General features: G+C 49.1%; 2 long non-coding RNA genes across 2 annotated transcripts in view; one reads left to right on the forward strand and one right to left on the reverse strand.

Moving 5' to 3' along the window:
• LOC138848641 (uncharacterized) overlaps positions 1-16,400 on the forward strand; it is an 84,433-nt gene that overhangs the window by 38,046 nt on the left and 29,987 nt on the right. The gene's annotated exons all lie outside the window — the stretch shown is intronic.
• LOC127489882 (uncharacterized) lies at positions 1,584-14,680 on the reverse strand. The gene is made up of 3 exons (XR_011386699.1): positions 14,411-14,680; positions 3,424-3,628; positions 1,584-1,639 (listed from the first exon to the last, which is right to left on the reverse strand). It is a non-coding gene; the product is annotated as an uncharacterized lncRNA (long non-coding RNA).

Genomic DNA, 16,400 nt, shown 5'->3' on the forward strand with positions numbered 1-16,400 from the left:
GGGCACTCAAAGTTCGTAGTCTCATTAATGGCCACCTCATCTTTATCAATAAAGGTAAGACTATAGATGTCTCATAGAGACACCTGGGAGTATTTCATCATCATGCCAGGATTCCAAAGTCAAATTTGGAACCAAGTCTCCTAGTCCTTAACCCCCACAAATCCCTCTGGTCAGGTGGTGTCATCACCTGATCAGCTGTCAGACCTCTAAGTTGTTCTGGAGGAAGTAATGCTCAGAAGAGAGATGCAGAGCCAGGGAGAGCAGAAACAAGGCATTCCTGTGTAGCCTGATCTGGTGCCCCTAAACCAGGCCTGGTCTGTGTCAGCTGGAACATTTTAGAGGGATTTGGGTCTGAAGGGGCCAAGGTGCCCCTTAGCTCCCTCACAACCCAAGCAAAACTCCTGAAGCAGACTGTTCTCTGAGCAGGGAGGTCCCTGGTGTACCCTTTCAGGACACTTAGTGACCCCTTTCTGGAGTTGCTCATGGACTGGGAAGAAGGTTGAAGGGACATCGTGCACTGAATACCCGACCAGATTTTCTCAGCAGGCAAAAAAAAAAAAAAAAAAAAAAAAAAAAAAAAAAAAACCCGACTTAGAGAAGTCAATCCACAGGCAAAATGGGGAAATGCCAGTGAACATCAACACACACTGGCTGCAGTTTGTGGCACAGATCCTAAACTTCCTCCCTTCCTTCCTTCTCGGGCTCAGTCCCAGGGCCACCACCACTAAGGTCCTAGGATCCATTTGAGTGAAGCCTCTCCTACTGTCCCCTCTTGTCCTCTGGCCAGTGACAGGCATGGAGCAAAGGACTTGGGGCAGCAGACATGGACTCTGGCTTCTGAGCTCTGCTTTCTCTGCATAATTCCTACATGCCTGAGTATGGAGACAAGAAAGGGAGAATCTGCCAGCTGGGGCCATCATTGCTTAATTCTGGATGTGGAGAGCAGTGGCACGCGGCCATCCATTCCCCCATCACTCTGCCAGTAGCATTTGTGCAGACTCCACGCGTGCTCAGGAGGAAAGCCCAGGCTGCTGAGAGGACACGAGTGAGGAGGTCTGGCCCGATGAGGACCTATTGCATGGACGTAGGCAGGTTAGGTAACTGGACGCTTTTGAGTCCTGTCTCAATTTGCAATCTGCTTTCAAAAGTACTTTTGAATTATTCCTCCCAAACATATAACATTCTGATTACTATTTTTAAAATGAAGATACTGAGACCCCGAGAGGCAAAGTGATTTTCCCAAAGTTACACAGCAAATGGAACCAGAATCTGCTGCCTGTGAGCCTTTGGCTTTTCTCATCACCCTTTGTGTACTAACATCTCCGAGCCTGCATTCCACCGTCGGTCAAATAATGGCAATTTTACCAGGCAGTTACTCTGTGTGAGGTAAAGCATATTACCTGTGCTATCTTGTTTCATCCTTAAAATCACCTATGGGCAGGGACTATTTTTATCCCCCGTTTTACAGGTGAGAGAACTGGGGCTCAGACAGACTACAAGCCTATGTAGGTCAGAGCCTGTGCTAATAGCCCCCCCCCCACCGTGTAGACCCCATCTACCCCATGATTGATTTTACTCACCCTCCTGCACCACAGGTGTCACTGAATATACAATTAGATGGCAGATATGAAAACGCCTTCTGAAAGTTAAACACGTGTGGCATTCATATAAGGAAAAATTTAAAATCTCTACTCTCACAGATCTTATACAATAGCTAAGCCCCTAAAGAAACTCCAATAAATGGACACAACCCAAATCTTCAGTGCCCTAAAGTAGCAAAGACAGCTATCCACATATAAAGAAGCTGCAGGGGGAGGGGATGGAGGTCAGAAGCACCAGTCCTGGAGGACTTCTTGAAAGAGGTGAGTTTGTGCAATGATGCTGGCACAGAATATAGCAAAGAGGAGGCCTCCCAGGCAGAAGCTCAGAAAGTGCTACCCTACCCAGGGAATGGTCCGTGAGAGTCCAGGCAGAGACGGAGATTCTGAAAGTAGCGAGTACAAGGGCATGATGCTCTTAAAGCCAAAAGAGAGAGGGTGAGAGGGAGAGAGGGAGGGAGAGAAGGAGGGAGGAAGGGAGGAGGGAGGGAGAGAGGAAGGGAGAAAGTGAGGAGAGAGGAGAGAGAGAGAGCGCCCACCTTCTGCCACGTCACACACAATAGCTTCCACAGTAACTCTAACAGATACTGAAAAGCGTCTTCCGAGCTCTGTTTGCTGCCCTGGTCCCCCGTGGAATCACAGTCCACATGCTGATGCTGGCACAGATGCCTGCTCTCACTTGTGGGCCTCTTCCCTGGACTTCTATGTCTCTGTTTGTCCTGTGTGTTTGGTAAGTGGCTCATGCCTATAAAGGAAATGCGCCAGCCACAGCCTGTCATTGTGGTCCTGCGCTCGCCCTGCTCCCGGGATGCGTGAGCCTGGGCTTTTAATTTGCCGTGACAGGAGATAATTGCTGCTTGAGCTTCCACCTCTGAAAATAACCCCGGGTGGTGCTTGCCGGCTGGGAATCCGCAGAGGCAAGCTCATCACTGGGGCCTGTGCCAGCGAGACTTCGGCCAGGGCCAGAGTGACTGGTCTCAGTGTCCCGCAGCCCTTTCCCTTTCTGGATTTCAAAACATGCAATCAGTGTTTTCCTTAAGAGCTCAAGATAGCAAAGTGAAGAAAGTTCAGGGAGACTTTTGATAATGTATGCAGGAATTCTAGAACTCTGACATCTCGGGCTCTGGGGATACTGAACTCTGTACTCTGGTCTAGTCCCTGCTAACTGCTGCACTGTGGTTCAAGGCATCGTGTTCTACCCACTGGGACTATAAGCTCTTGTTTCCTCCTCCTTTTATAAAATATGACATCCTTCATGGAAGTAATTGGAGCAAGGTCCCACCAGGCCAAGCATTCTGGATTAGAAATCAAGGCATGGGTGTCTGGACAATGGCTAAGACGCTTCTTGTGTATGAAATGAGGTAGCTGGAGATGACCTTCTAGAATTCCTTTCTGGGATCCCATAGGTTTGTCTCCCCACAGTTGATCTGAGCACAAGGGGTGGCGGAGTCAGAACAGGTCAAGTTCAGATGTTCAGGAGCTGTGTGTTTTCGCTACACCTTGGAACTGATACAGAGAACTCGAGAGGCAGGGACACTCGCAGTGGCAGAGAAGAATGACGTCACTGGGATGCTGCCCCGCTTCTGCTCTGTGCCCTCTAGAAGGCCAAAGGTGCCCTCTGCTCTAGGCCTCTATGTTCATTTCAAGACCCAGATGACACTAAGTCCCTCCCCTTTTCTAGTTTCCCCATCTATAAAATGAGGTGCTGTGAGGTTTAAGACAGGATAAGCGTGGTGGGCATTTGGGCAGTTCACTGAAAATCTGCACCCTGCTCCTCTGGGGCACATGGTAGCACGTTTCTCTAGCCGCTTGAACTTAGGCTTACCCACGTGACTTGCTTTGGCCAGTGAGGCGGCAGCAGAAGGGTTCAGTGTTGCTCTCTGCAGAAGCCTTGACCAGGCAGGGCAGGACACTGCTGCGTCTCCTCTTTCCATGACAAGCAGAATGCAGTTCATGGTGGCAGCTCTGTTACTCCAAGTCATTGGGTGAGAAAAGCTGGAGTGGAGTCCCAGGCCACTTGCACTGGGCATCTAATGAGACAGAGAAGTAAACTTATTACGAGCTCCTAAGGTTTGAGGGTTGTTTGTTCCATAGCACAAACTAGCCTGCCCTCAATACAAGACATGAAGTGCTTAGCACAGTCCCAAGAATATAATAACCTCATAGCAAATGATAATTTTTATCTTGATTCGTAGGACAAAGGGCTGCGACCTTTCTGAGGCCACCTTTCACAGGCGACCACACTGGCACAGTTCTGAGCAAATCCTTGTACCCCCTTTTACAGTGTCAGGGGAGAGTTCAAAGTCATCAGGGACAATCAGAACTCGAGGAAATACTGTGCCCAAGAAAAGTCAAGTCCTCCCCAGAACAAGAGAGAGACAGCAGTGGAGAGCTACCCCTCGCTCAATACACAGAGTCATCACTGTGTGCTCCAGTTTTTTTTACCAACCAGAAAACAGGGAGCAGAGCAACTGGTGTGGTTGCCCCTACTCTCTGTGAGGTTACTTCTGAGGCATAAACCTAAGGCTCAGAAGAACCGATAACAGATGGCTATGTATTTGATTCCAATGACTGACATTAATTACCTGGTGCGGATACCAAAATCATGGCTCGTTCTGATAGATGCCATGGGAATATTTTTCCTATTAAGTTCAGTAAGTTATGAAACTATAGAAACCTCAGTTACATTTGTGTTTCAGGAGTCTTTGCTCATTCTTCACAAGGCAGTCTCTAGTGACAAGGGAGTCTGCTACATGTAGAGAAGAGGTAGTGTAGTTAGAAGTTACTAGTATGGTCTTGGATGGCCCCAAGTTTGCATCCCGATTCCTTCACTTAAATATAAGGTGATGTGTGTTTAATAACCCAGAACTGCTTGATCACAGGGTGGAGTCACTACATAGTAAGCCTCATTTCAGACTCTTCCTGTAGATTGGTTGGTAATTTTTAACATTTATATTATCGTTTTAGTCATTTATTCAAAAAATATTTGCTTCAAATTTTCTCAGCGCCACTACCTCATTTATTCTTCCTGGTAACCCTATGAGATCAGTCGTATGGCTCTCCTTTCATGAGTAATTAAATCGAGGCACAGAGACAACACATAGTTCAAGACCACAGACTAGTTAAATGGAAGAGTTAGGCTTTAAACCCAAATCTTAGGTAGGGAAGTTCCCAAGAAATGAATCTTGCGAGTAAATTCCAAAATTTGATTGCTCCTAGGAAAGGGGAATAGAATGTTGTAATACCGCCCAGCCCACTCTGAAGCCCAGTGGCTTTGAACTTGATAGGGATATGCACTATAGGAAAGTATGCTGGCCAGGCGTGTGAGTCATCTCCTAAAGATAAAGACCATGTGTGCAGAGAGCGTGTGCTTAAGTAAGTGAAATGCAGCTCAGTAAAGAACGTCTGTCTCCCTTGGAAGCCAGGCAGGCCCAACATGGCAGCTGAGGACCAGTACCCTTTGCCCTCTGGCCACAAGGGCTCCGGAAGAAGGATGTGGACCTGGGGGACTTGGGCCTCTACACCAGCCACTCAACACAAGTCTAAAGTTTTCCAGTACGTGAAACACCCTCGCAGGCATCCTACCTTCTCCTACCTTCACTACGTGTTCATGTGATTCTATCTCAGAGAAAAATCATGGTTGAAAGAAGACTTGGCTCAATAGGTCTTTCTTTTACTCCCTTCCTTTTTAAGGCTGGGTGCATTTACCACATTTTCTTCATCCATTCATCCATATGTGGACACCTAGGTTATTTCTGTATCATGGCTGTTGTGAATAATACTGCAATAAATATGGACGTGCAAGAATCTCTGACATTCTGATTCCCTTCCCTTTGGATGCGTACTCAACAGTAGAATGGATGAATCATATAGACTACTCAGTTCCAAGTTACTGAAGAATGTTTCTTATTTCATTGGAATAAGCAAGCCAGGCACATAAAGACGAGTACTGTATGTTCTCATTCATTTGTGGAAGCTAGAAAAGCTGATCTTGTAGAAGCAGAGAATAAAACAGTGGATTCAGAGGATGGGAAAGGTAAGGGAGACAAGGGGAAAGAGGTTAGAGATTGGTTATAAAAATACAATTAGAGGGACTGACACAGTGGCGTGGCAGGCTAAGCCTCCGCCTGCAATGCCGGCATCCCACATGGGTGCTGTTTCCAGTACCAGCTGCTCCACTTCTAATCCAGCTCCCTGCTAACATGCCTGGGAAAGTAGTGTAGGATGGCCCAAGTCCTTGAGCCCCAGCACCCACGTGAGAGACCCAGAAGAGGCTCCTGGCTCTTGGCTTCAGCCTGGCCCAGCCCCAGTCATTGCAGCCATTTGGAGAGTGAACCAGTGGGTGGAAGTCCCCTCCCTCTGTCTCTCCCTCTCTCTGTCTGTAACTCTCAAATAAATAAATCTTTAAAAGACTGTAGTTAGATAGGATGAACAAGTTCTGTAGCATAGTATGGTGACTCTAGTTAACAATAATCTATTGTAGATTTCAAGCTAGCTAGATGAAGTGAGCTTGAAGACTTCACACATAAAGAAATGATAAGAAATTGGAAGTGTTAATTACTCTGATTTTATCCTTACACACTATATACACATGCTGAAATAGCATAGCATATCCCATAAATATCAGTTGAATATATTTCATAAGTTACAATTAAAAATTTAAAAAATTTCCCTTAAAGGAGACGCATTTCGGGGCTCCAGACATTAAGAATGCATGCAAAGAGTTCTTGAAGTCTCCAGTATTTCCCGGACCCAGCGGATATAAGAACGGAGATGTTTTAGGAATTTTCTTGAATTCAGTTTTGAAGTGTTGCTGCGAATGCCAAGCTGGAGCTTCATTGTTGTCATTCATTCATTCATTCATTCAAGCAGTAATGCTTGAGCGCCCTCCAGACTGTGGTTAGGCTCTGCCAGGGAGGCAAAGATGCACTTCCTGTCCCACGGGAGCTTGCAATCTGGTAGGGGAGAGAAATGCCGCCCAGGGGGCTGTATTAAGGGCCTGTCCCAGAGCGCTAGCTGTCCAGTGGGGGACCCCAGAGTCGGAGGCGGTGTACATTTTTCCTGTTTGCTCTATGACCTTGGGCCTCACTGGTTCGCTGTTACAAATGACACCTGCAGACTGAGCACCTGCATCTCAGTACCTCTGACCCTTGCTTCGTGGTGTTAAAGGCTTCTGGCAGTGCCGTCAGAGCCTCTTTCCGGGACTCTGGGAGTCTCAGGAGCTAATCTTGAGTGTGCCCAGGCACAAATGTGTGCATCCTCTTATGGAGCCCTGGGACACACCCAGCTTCCCAGGCACTCGGGCCCCTGCACCTCCCTGGTCTCCAACAGGTGCCGCCTGTGTGTTGGGCACAGCAGTTGGAAGACTGTCCTTCTGCCTGGCTCTCACAAGGTCCCTCACTGGCACAGTCCGTCAGCCTCTCACTCAACTTTTGGAAGCCTCAAGGTGTTGTCCCCATAGAGGAAAAAGACCCAAGGCTGGGTCCTTAACCCCATCTTTCTCTCGACTCAGCCCACTCAGGCAAGTACAGTCTTCCTTTATGCAGGATGAGAGGCCCCATGCACATCACTTCCATCAAACACTACGTGGGACTAGAGAAGTGATCTCCCTTAGAGTGAGGCTGTCACTCATCACCCATGTGGGGACCTTTGGCAAGTGACAAGTGCGAGCCCGATGAGACTCTGGAACAACAGGAATTACCCAAGATTGTCCCAGAAAAGTTGAGAGCCGTGGCAATTCCTGTCCCCCAGCACATCCGGGTCTGCTAGCGCCGCCACACCTTCCACGAGTCAGTGTTTTACTCATGCTGTGTTTACATTTACTGGTCAAAAAGTACAAAAAAAACACGGTAGCCAAATTTTGGTTGCCCTCCTAGAACTAGAAGACAAGCGCCCATGGACTTAAATGAAGGAGTTAGTTTACGAGTTTGAACTTCCACCTAACGGATTCAACCACTCTGTAGTCTGGAGGCTCCAGTCTAGGAAATAGCTGTCGACAGCCTTGTAGGTGGTGGCGTTGTTTGGGGCAAAGTAAGAAAATCTTTAGTCAAGAACGTGTTGGCCCTCGCGTGGACTGATTTGCCACTGTCCATTAAAGGGACCTCATTTAAGACTTGAGTGATTAGTTTCCTGTGATTTCCAAGTAAGACGCCAGTATTCGTAGAAGACATTTGTCTTCAGACCGGCGTAGCACTCTTCCCCTTGAGCAACCAAGTTTTCTCTATGAAGACAGTTGTTTAAAGCTCAGCCCAGCACTTCCGGACTTTGTCGTGCTTGTACGGACAGGGAAATCAGTCACCGGTTTAAATGGACTAATCAAGACCTATGGGTTGCTGTCTGCACTAATATCCACTTTCCCCGCGATCAAAGCCACGTGGCTGCGGAGCCAGGCTTCCAGCTGCTTGTCTTGCCTCCTTTTCTGATCAGAGAGATTTGTCACTTGACTGCCACAATCAGATCGGGGTCTTTTTACTGCAGCTATGTGCTACCAGACTGTTGAGTACAGAATGATATAACAGTTTGAGTTTGTGCTCGGTTCGCCTTATAAACAAACAACCCTGTGAGTTTTTTTTTTTTTCTTTTTAAATCCTCTTCTATGAGAAAAGACTTCCGTATGTGACTCTGTGAAATGGGAAGAGGTGCTATTTAGGAAACCCAAAGGCCTCATTTTGTCTCGCCTCCCATCAACCCAGAGGTAGACAAACTGGTGATCAAGGAGCTGTCTCTGGGCCGATATACAAAGGCGCCCAGTGAGTGACATCTCCGCACCATGCATGCGGGGCTACGGGGATCCTTCAACACCATTTTTTTTTTTTTTTGACAGGCAGAGTGGACAGTGAGAGAGACAGACAGAAAGGTCTTCCTTTGCCGTTGGTTCACCCCCAATGGCCGCCGCAGCCGGCGCACCACGCTGATCCGAAGCCAGGAGCCAGGTGCTTCTCCTGGTCTCCCAAGGGGTGCAGGGCCCAAGTACTTGGGCCATCCTCCACTGCACTCCCTGGCCACAGCAGAGAGCTGGCCTGGAAGAGGGGCAACCGGGACAGAATCCGGCGCCCCGACCGGGACTAGAACCCAGTGTGCCGGTGCCGCAAGGTGGAGGATTAGCCAAGTGAGCCGCGGCGCCAGCCTCAACACCATTTTTGAGAGGAGGGGGTTCTGGTGTGGCAGCTCCTCTTGGGCCCTACATTAACGGGAAGAGCACCTTCAGCCCTTCCACAGACAGAAAATCCTCTAGAGTGAGGCCCACGTGCAAGCGTACCTGCCAGCTCCCCACTCACCTCAAAGGACAAACTGTCCCATCCTAAGCATTTGAGCCTCTTTCTGTGCTGCCCCCCACCCCTCCACCCCCAGACAAATGTCCCTCCTGGTGTGGTCCTGGGGCTCGCCATGGGGAAGCAGCTGTCTGCTGGCGGGGGTGCAGACCAGCATTCACAGTTGCTGTGAGTGCAGAAGCCTCCAGCTGCTTGGTGCTGCTCCTCCCCAGGTCCCCCTGCTGCCCCACGCGATCTGGGGATGTCATTCGCCCTTGCACTGAGGACAGCCTGCCTTTGCCTTTGCTCACGGTCTGACCGGGCCTGCCTGGCCTCGGCGGGGTAGTGCCCTCCCCATAGTGAGTTTGCAGCATCTGCTCTGCCGGGTCATCTAGTGGATTCCAGGAGGCTTGCCGGTTCCTACCAGCAGCCTGGTGAGCAGTTGATGGGTGACTGAATGCAGATGTGTGGGCTTCCAGCTCTGCTTCCCCAGGGTCCTCGTCTCAGACCGGGAGGTCAGCAGGGGGGAGTTGAGCCCCTCTGCCCCAGTCTGAAGACTCTGGCGGGGGGCGGGGAGACCAGAAGCAGGGGAACAAGAGCTGAGACTTCCTCTGGGAGTTTCCTGTGATGCTGCTGCCACAGGGCCAGGGCGAGACCCCCTTGGGACGAAGGAGGGAGCAGCATTTATTTCCTCCCCAGCCCTGGCTAGGTACCGCCGACTCGGCACTGCTCTGCTCTGCTCAGTCTTTGCGCAGTCTGGGACACATCGGGGACATAAAAACCATAAGGAGTTAGTGCTTCCCTGCCTCTCCAGGCCCCCAGTGTGGACCCCCAAGCACCTGACACTGCAGGGCCATCTTCCGGGAGGCTGAGGCGTTTCTAGCTGTGACGCCAACCCACCCAGGTGGTGGGATGCTGTGGCAGCGTTTCCATTCTACACATCCATGGCCACTGTTGGCCAGAAGAGAAACCCCATATGGTCACGAGCTGTGTTTAGCTATTAGAAATAAAAAACGCAGCCAGTACTCAGAAGCTAATTCCCTGCCCCTAGACACGTGGGCTCTGCTTGGGGAAGCAAGTCTCCACCACGTCCAGAGGATCCATAGTCAAATGCTTATAGGGGAGAATCTGTTACAGAAGCTCCAAAGTGGTCAGAAAATACCTCCAACCTGCCTCGGGGGTGGGGGTAGGGCTCATTGCAATCCTCAAGGCTGGCTGTGCGCCAGCTGTGCACACTCCTGCTTGCGTGAGCTCAGGCCAGCACAAGGGGCTGTGGGCAGCAAACACGTGCTGCTGTGGTTTGGATGTGGCTTGTCCCCTGCAAAACTCATGTTGAGATGTGGCCCCAGTGTAACAGTGTGGAGACCAGGTGAGGTCGGTAGGAAGTGACTGAATCATGAAGAGGGATTGGTCCCTTGCTCCTGGGAGCAAGCTGTCACTCTTGGAGCACATGACTTGTTATTGTAGAGAGGTTGTTATAAAACAAGTCCAGCGTCCTTGGTTTTCTTTCTTTTTTTTTTTTTTTAAAAAAAAGATTTTATTTATTTTATTTGAAAGGTAGTTATAGACAGTGAGAGGGAGAGACAGAGAGAAAGGTCTTCCTTCCGTTGGTTCATTCTCCAAATGGCCACAATGGCCGGAACTGCACCAATCTGAAGCCAGGAGCCAAGCGCCTCCTCCCAGTCTCCCACATGGGTGCAGGAGCCCAAGCACTTGGGCCATCCTCCACTGCTCTCCCAGGCCACAGCAGAGAGCTGAACTGGAAGTGGAGCAACCGGGACTGGAACCGGCACCCATATGGGATGCCACGGTGCTGGCCCCAGCCTCCTCGGTTTTTCTTGCTCCCCTCTCACTGTGTGATTTGTCTCCATTTGTACCTGTACGCCCTCCCATTTCCCCAGCACAGGAGACCCTCACAAGAAGCCAAGCAGATGCTGGTGCCAAGTTCTTGGAGTCCAGAACTATCAGCCAGAATAAGCCTCTCTCCTTCGTAAGTCACTCAGGCCCAGGTTTTCTGTAAGAGCAATAGAAAATGGACTAAGACCCCTGGCAAGGGCCACATTGAGGGCAAAAAGAGGAGGCTTGATCTAGCCTCAGTACTGAAGAAATACCTACTTTTCAGGGCAGGTATTCGGTGCCACTTGGGATGCCCATACCTCATGTTGGAGTACCTGGCTTTGTGTCCCAGCTCCTTTTCTGATTCCAGCTTCCTGATAACGTATACCCTGGGAGGCACCAGCTGATGGCCCAGGGACTCGGGTCCCTGCTATCCATATGGGAGACCTGGATGGAGTTCCAGACTCCTATAGCCTGGCCCTCTCTGGTTGTTGTGGGCATTTGGGAGCAAATCAGTAGATAGAAGATCTCTCTTTGTTTGTCAGTCTGTAACTGTCTCTACCTTTCAAATAAATAAAATTAAAATTCAATCACATTTTTTAAAAAACCCACCTCTTTGGGGGGTAGATTTACATATTTACATTTCTTTTAATATTCTATTAATATAAAGAGCACAGATTTCATGTATCTAATAGGAACCCTTCTAAGAAGAAAACCATATTTACTCCTCCTTTCCTTCCCTCAATCCCCTCCTTCTTTTCATTCTTTTTTTGTTTTAATTTTTGCCAAAACATAATTATGGTCCACTCTATAATCACAGGCTTAATGTAACAATAACCATAATATTCAACAAGTAAAAAGTAGGAAGAACACAGTTCTACAGGAGTATGAACAAGGGCTAAACGCAACAATCAAATCACAAGATGCCCATTCCATTCCTATCCATTTGTTTGTATTCTATATTGACTACTACATATCAGAGTAAACATGATATTTGCTTTCCAGGGACTGGCTTATTTCACTAAGTATAATGATTTCCAGTTGCATCCATTTTGTTGCAAAAGACAGGAATTCATTTTTTTTATTGGTGAATAGTATTATCCAGTCATTAGCTGATGAACATCTGGGTTGATTCCAGACCTTAGCTATTTGGAAGTAAACTGCAAAACATTTGGGAGCGTGACTCTCTTATATGCTCATTTCATTTAATTTCAGCAAATTCCTAGGAGTGGGATAGCTGGGTCAAATGGTAGCTCTATTTTCACATTTCTGAGGATTCTCCATACTGTCTTCCACAATGGTTGTGCTAACTTACATTCCCACCAGCAGTGGATTAGGGTAAGCTTTTTTCCCTTACATCCTTGCCAGCATTTACTGGTTTTGATTTTTGGATGATAGTCATTCTATCTGGGGTGGGGTAAAATCTCACTGTTTTTGATTTATATTTCCATGATGGCTAGTGCTCCTGAGCATTTTTTCATGTTTCTGTTGGCCATTTGAATTTCATCCTTTGAAAAATGTCTGTTCATGTCCTTTGTCCATTTCTTAACTGGATTTTTTTTTGTTAAGTTTCTCGAGTTCTTTTAGACTCTGGATGTTAACTCTTTATCAACTGCATAGTTTGCAAATATGTTATCCCATCTGTCAGTTGCCTTTTCACATTGTTGAGTGTTTCTTCTGCAGTGCAGATGCTTCTTAGCTTGATGTAATCCCATTTGTCTAGTTTTGCTTTGATTTCCTATGCTTCTGAGGTCTTTTCCAAGACGTTTTTGCCTATGCCGATATCTTGAAGAATTTCCCCAATGTTTTCCTCTAGCAATTTGATAGTATCAGGTGGTATATTTAAATCCTTGATCCATCTTGAGTTGATTTTTTATAAGGTAGAGTCTTGTTTCATACTTCTGCATACACAGATCCAATTTTCCAGCAGCATTTGTTGAATAGACTGTCCTTTCTCTGGATGTTGATTTTAGCTCATTTGTCAAAGATTATTTGGTTGTAGGGCATGGCTTCTCCAGCTCCTCTGCTCAGGTTGGCCACAGGGCATCTCCAGGGACCCTTACTAGCATCCTCCAGCCATGGCATTTGCCACGCACTGGCGTTTCCTACACTCCTCACTATACTGACTGCATCTCTGAAGGCTGCTAGGAGCCCACTGACCAGGCCTCCAAGGATGTGAGTCAGCAAACTGGTGTCCTTAAGAAGAGGGTGTTTGGCTCAACTTGGGAGTTTTTCTTAGGAAAGACACGAGCTTCTCCAAAACACTCCCATCTTTGGTCCTTCCAGTGTCCCTTCTTCAGCGGCAACCCCTGGGCAGCAGCCTTGTAGTTACTCATCCGTGGTGGCACCGGCACAACTATGTAAGAATCACTGGAAGTTTGTTAAAATTTCAGATTCCTGAACTCCACACCAGACTTTCACTGGGTGGAGGGTGGGAAGTAGGGTACAGCAATCTGCATTCAAATGTGCTTTCTGGGTGCTTCCCAGACACTGCTAGCACTAGGAAGCACTAAAAATTAATAAGTGTACAAACTTCAAAATGCATCGAAAATCTCCCTTTCTTTGTGACCTTTGTAAAAGTAACTTTACCACTTGGCGACCCTTAACTTCCTGATAGCTTTAAAAGAAGTAGTTCCTTCATTTCTTAAAACTACTCCCCACTCTGGGTTCTTTGAGCATCCCAGGCCAAAAAGAATCTGAGATTGTCTCCAGCACAATGTGGGCTGCAAACTGCCTTCGTAGGCATTCCAGACTCCCACGGATGGACAGACGGATGGACATAGCTTCCAGCATGTTCCTGAACTGCTGGAGACGTGAGCTTTCACCCAGGACTCACAAGATCCCCAAAATTCTAGACATGGCCTTCCTGGGCTACGAGGCGCTTCCTGAGGAGAAGGGAAAACCTGACGCATATTGTGGAGGCAATCCCTGGAAAGGACTAAGGCCCCCTATTGTGTCAAGGGAGAAAGGAGTCTGGAAACAACCTAGAGTGAAGGCAGAGCAGGCGCTGCCAACAAGACAATTAGGTAACAAGAAAGCTGCATTTGTTGCCAGTGCAGAGGCAGGAAATCATTCATTTTCCTACAACTAATCTCTTTGTTTACCTTATTCCCCCTCCTCCCCAGGACTGCCTCAGAAAACGTCTGCTTTTAGGCTTGGGTTTTTCACTCCTTGGCCAATTTGGTCCTATTGAGTCTCAGACCAGGGAACCTGTAAGCCAAAGCCATTTTTGTGAGTCACAGGGAGAGTGAAGGCTGGGATGCACCTGCCCTGTCTCCCAGGACTGTCCTTGTCCACGGCTGGCTGGGGCCTGGGTAGGGGAGGCGGCTGGCCTAGATATCTCGCAGCAAGCGGGGCAGGGGGGAGGGGTATGTCTAGCTTCACCCTATATCTCCAGCTGTTAGCACAATGCTTGACGAATATTAAATAGCCAATGATCCATAGGTAAGGGATACGGAATTCCCAGGATGAGCAAGGCAAAGGTGTCTGTCACCATCTCTGTACACACTGATGGAGAGAAAAAAAAAAGGGCGGGGAGGAGGAGGAGGCAGAGAGGAAGGAAGGGGGGAGGAGAATGACTTGGAGGATGGTCCCCTCCCCCATCATCACACAGCGGGGATTTCAGACCCCTCTGCGGCCCCTTCTGCCCATTGCTGATTGGCAGCATCCAGAGGTGAGAAGAGGCCAGGCTAAGAGCTGTAGGCCCGGGAGGCCACCGGCACTCACGTTGCTCCTCGCACACGGCCTCTGGTCCCTGGAGGTCCGGCTCCTGGGGAAGCGGTGAAGTCCGGCACTTTCCGTGCCTCTTGTCTCTTTAACACCGAGAACCCCGCGGTGTGCCCTCCGGCTTCCGCACGCTGTGGCAGGACCCGGCGTGGGCAGACTCCGCCTCTTCCCAGCATTCTCAGCCAGGGGTGCGGAGAGAAGTCCCCAGGGCCAGTGTCCACAGGGCAACCAGGCCCTCCCAGTGCCCTTCCTCCCTGACCGTCTGGATGGTCACAGCTGCATGGCCCAGCAGAGGCCGTCTGTGATGTAGAGGGCGCGTCTTGAATAACATGCAGTTTTCTGCCTTAACAGAAGAAAATCCCTCTTCTTGTGGCCCAAGTGAAAATAAAACTGGGTTTCCAAAGCCCCGCGCAAAAAGCCCCCATTATCTCACAGGCTGCTAACTGTACACTCTGCGCCACACTCAATAAAAGGCTCATGTAACTGTCTTTGAAATTAACAGCCACCTCTGTGCTTTTCACGTTATTAAAGACGTCGGCATGGTGGAGAGACTGTAAACTTTCTATACTGGTGATTAGTCAGCGAGACCACAGCCCACCAAATACCCCCCGAGCGCTCCTGACAAAGAAGTCCTTGTGACCCGAGCGCCAATTTCTCTCTTGTCTGTTCATTCTAATTCCACTCAATTACTCCTGAGCAAGCTGCTTTATTCCTGTCAACTCCTGTTATTTACTGGGGCCTGTCAAGGGGACTGAAGTGGAGGCTGATATTATGTAGGATGCTTGGAGACTCGTTAAAACATTTTAAAACAATCACCTATTGTGATATTCACGGCTCCATGTGGGGTAGCCCTGCCTGGGCCACTTGGAGCCTGGACCACTTTTATTTATTTGCTGTTAAAAGTTTCCGGTTAGAATGGCTTTCCTTGCTACAAAAACTTTGGGCCCGGGGACTCAGGGCCTGGTCAGGGTTCCTGGAGATTTCTGGGCAAGGATCTGAAAGTAAATGGATTACGAGTGCTTGGGGAGGGGACAGCAGTGTCTCTCCCGGGCGTGTTGAGGAGGGATGGGGATCAGCTCCGGGCAGCCAGAGAGCTTTGCGGCTATCACAAGGGACGGCGTGCCTAGGAGACCATGGCTAAGGGCGGTTCTCCTGTGAGGATGGACAGATCTGCTGTGTCACTTTTAGTCCGCCCTTCTTTGTACAAAAAAACAGAACAATTTGTATGCACAAGGCAGCAGGCTGGCTTTCCTGAGGTCCTCAAGCAAATAACTTTCCTCATTAGAGGAAGAGTGCATTTAATGGATGCACCCAGCGTCAGGTGCCGGTGGGCAGTGCAGCCGGGTCTCTGGGTCAGGGAGGAACCCGAGTGGCCTGATCCCTCCACTCACCCTCTCAGCTTCCTCCTGCTCCGCACTGTCATCCTCTATCCTCCCCTTGCTGGGGCTCCTGCCCCTGCTTCCACACACGGAGGTCCTCAGCCCAGACAGCCCTGAGGTTGGAGCATGATTCCTGCTCTAGGTCCCTCAGACTCCAACAGGAAAGCTGTGTTCAGAGCATTCTTGAGGTCCACACTCCAAGACCAGTGGGAGAATCGAGGCCTTCTTTCCTCGATCATTCTAGGATGCTCTTTGCAGGCCTGGGCTCAGAGCAATACCTAGCACCCGGCCAAGTGCATACACTTACAGCATGGTGTTGCATGAAGGCCTCTGCACACATCTTCTCTCTCAAGTGGTCATCTGCGGGCAGCACAGGGAGGCTGGAAGTCTACACCCATGTGCTGTCAGGCTGGGTGCAGCTAGGCCAGCACTTCCCACTTCCTGTTCCTAAGGCGGTGAGATGCTAACCTATACCCTAAGAGCTGATGGTATCCAGTCAGACCAGCCTGGGAAACACTGCCCCTCTGTCACCTGCTCCCAGATTGCCTTCCCACTACTATGGGTTTAGAATGTGCTAGACTTAGCCTAATGCACCTCTGAGATCCCACCTA

This window comes from Oryctolagus cuniculus, chromosome 2 (genome assembly GCF_964237555.1).
Source record: "Oryctolagus cuniculus chromosome 2, mOryCun1.1, whole genome shotgun sequence".
NCBI lineage: Eukaryota > Metazoa > Chordata > Mammalia > Lagomorpha > Leporidae > Oryctolagus > Oryctolagus cuniculus.